This window comes from Bactrocera latifrons, unplaced genomic scaffold (genome assembly GCF_001853355.1).
Source record: "Bactrocera latifrons isolate USDA-ARS-PBARC rearing strain unplaced genomic scaffold, ASM185335v1 scaffold_145, whole genome shotgun sequence".
Classification (NCBI taxonomy): domain Eukaryota; kingdom Metazoa; phylum Arthropoda; class Insecta; order Diptera; family Tephritidae; genus Bactrocera; species Bactrocera latifrons.
This window is the reverse complement of record NW_017534908.1, coordinates 686958-689669: the sequence shown is the minus strand read 5'-3', so window position 1 is coordinate 689669 and position 2712 is coordinate 686958. Positions and strand designations below refer to the sequence as shown.

At 34.5% G+C, this 2712-nt stretch overlaps 1 protein-coding gene across 2 annotated transcripts in view; it reads right to left on the bottom strand.

The window, feature by feature from the left end:
- The window catches only part of LOC108965683 (gonadotropin-releasing hormone receptor), a 22537-nt gene extending 20034 nt beyond the window's left edge, over window positions 1-2503 (bottom strand). The window contains exon 1 of one of the 2 annotated variants that reach the window (XM_018928254.1): window positions 2219-2503. The gene's annotated coding sequence lies outside the window, so the exon portion shown is untranslated. Of the gene's footprint in view, window positions 1-1917; window positions 1962-2218 lie in introns of those variants that run through there. The other variant, XM_018928256.1, reaches the window with a different exon arrangement.
- Window positions 2504-2712: the final 209 nt, after the last annotated feature.

Sequence of the window (2712 nt, the reverse complement as noted above, 5' to 3'; positions counted from 1 at the left end):
ACTTTAAGAGGTTATATAAAGGTAGAATTTTCAAAAACTCAATTTGTGTATTTTATTTTATTGATGTACTACATATATTTAAGAACCCACACAAAACTCWTATCGTTGCGATAAATGTGTTTGGAAATGCAGTCCAAACTTTAATCGGTTTTATTCTTTAATGGAGTTTTCAATRTCGGTGACTTAGATTACGTCTTAACCGATTAGTCTCAAATCTTAACATCTATTTCTCAGGAWTTAGGAATCACCGATAATTTTTTTTCCTGAAAAACATATAAGACCGAAATTTTGGACAAAAATCGATTTTTATTTGTGAGACCGCCATTTTTTCCAAAAAACTTTATTTTTCTTATTCCTTATATTTACTTTATTAGACTTAATATTAACCTAACAAAATTTTTTAGGTTTTTTAATTTCATAGCATTCAGTTCAGAGATTAGTGGTCACCGCAAAACTTTCTTTTTAAGTGGAGTTCCCGGAGGTCAGCTGTAGTTACTTTACAAAAACAAAATTAATAATAGTCTTAAAATACTGTTAAAAGATACCATAATAAGGGTAATATGATTGATCAATAATTCTGGAAAATTCGCTTTTTTCGGCCTTCTAACTGTACATAATGCCTTAACAAACTTGTCATAGACTCGMAGTATTCTTCGATATACTTATGTACATATGTATATCTCTTGATTCATACTTGCGAGTTTTGACGTCAGAAAGGACAGAAGTTCTATTGTTCAAGAGCGATTCCCAAGATCTGCTTAAACAAAACGTCTTCCATTTGCGATTTCGAACTGAAAACAAGTTTTCCTCTCATGACGATATAGTCCCGAAAAATTGAGATTGCTACCTGGGTCAAATGTCACTGTCGAAATTCAGAAAATAGAGATCACCATGATCCGAGTTCAACCAAAACTTCTTACAACCCAAGTCGTCTTCCATTTGGGATTTCGAAGTAAAAGGAAAAGTTTTAGAAGATTTTGAGCAGATTTTGCTGGCATTTACGAAAGGTTGGCGATCAGATTTTAAAAAAGCTGAAATACGACGTAATCTTCCATTAAGAGTTAGTCYTTAAAATTCTTTGTAGGATCTTTGAAGAGTTTTAGAAATTTGTGAACTTATAATATTTGTGTTAGATAATCGTACTTGAAAGCTTYTGACATAATGATCAGACCTCTTCAGACGATCGATTTCCGTTTTAAAGACAAGGAAGTGAAAAGTTTGAGAAAATTTTGAGTATATTCTATGTATAAGGAGCTAGGGACGCATGTTTAAAGACGTTAAAATGAGGAAGATTCTTCCAGCAAGAACTAACCATTAAAAATTCACTATAAATATTTAGAAAATTATAAGTGGATTGTGTGGTCTGTTTGATATGCGRTGCAAGGTTACTGCCTTAACTGCTGCTTGGCTGTCTAYGTAGATGTTAACTCTGRAACCACCTGCAGGTGCATAAGAGACCAGTTCCGCGACTTTCGCAATAAGAAAGACGTCAGCTTGAAATTTACTGCATTGGTCAAGTTCCTAATAATTTTTAGTCATGACATTCTTCGGCTTCGCATGGTAAAGCCAGTTAAAAAATATTTGGAAAACAGTGGCTAAAAAGTGTGACTCACTCGATTTATAGCTCAGAAATTCCCTCTCTGACTACTATTTGTTTCGATAGCTGGAGAACGCCCACACCGGAATACGATTCACACCAGAATAGGGTATCAAAAATTGTCTGGATTCATTACTGGCCGCCAAAGTGACGCAGTTTTTTTTTAGATGGAATCTCAAACTTCCAAAAAGATATGATTAATGATTATAGTTGCAGATTCAACAGATAATAAAAATCATCGACCGTATTCCCATCCTCAAATTGCCATTCAACAAATCATCAAATTCAACAAAAAATCTGATATAGTAGCCTTTACTTACCTTTAACAAAAATGAATTAAAATTAAAATTTAATTTTCGTACTTTTTTTTATACAAGAAACCTCTTTGAAGACTCTTTAGCTGTAATTTTATGATTAACCGAAACACTTTAAATCGGTTTATTATATTCGTACATATTTCGCTTTAAATTTTTGTGTTTACATCACATTTTCATAACAAAACCAACGAATTCACCGGCCGGTCTACCAGCTAGCATACACACACACAAACAACTGTTGAAACAAAATTTCGGCGCCCAAAAAAATGGCGTTTTGCAAACTTTCAAAGTGACAACAACTTACATAACTTATACAAAAGCAATTATGTCGCTTTTGATGAATTTATGCCCACAAAAACACTTTTTCGGTATTGTTGTTGGCCTTTAACTGCCGCGGCGCGGATGAAATTGAATTCGAGAGCGTTATTATTACCTCGTAAGGTCACGCCTTTGGCGTAACTAAGACTACGTACGAGTATCAGCAGACCGGTGTGCGAGTATGTATGTATGTAAGTACATACATTTGAAGACAACGACGACGAACCGACAAGCGTTGCGCGCTTAAAGACGTTCCGGGTCCAAATGAAATGGAATTGCGAAATAATCAAATTCAAAAGTGCGACTAAAGTCGAAATGAGGCTGACGACGCGGTATCAATTCACTTTTGATACGCACACACATACATACAAACATATTTTCACTTATATACGCAACATAAAAGCTTCCTGGTATTTGCGTGCGTATTGTGGGTGTTTTTTTTTTTTTTTTTTGCGGCAACAGGCCAACAGGATGTCAATA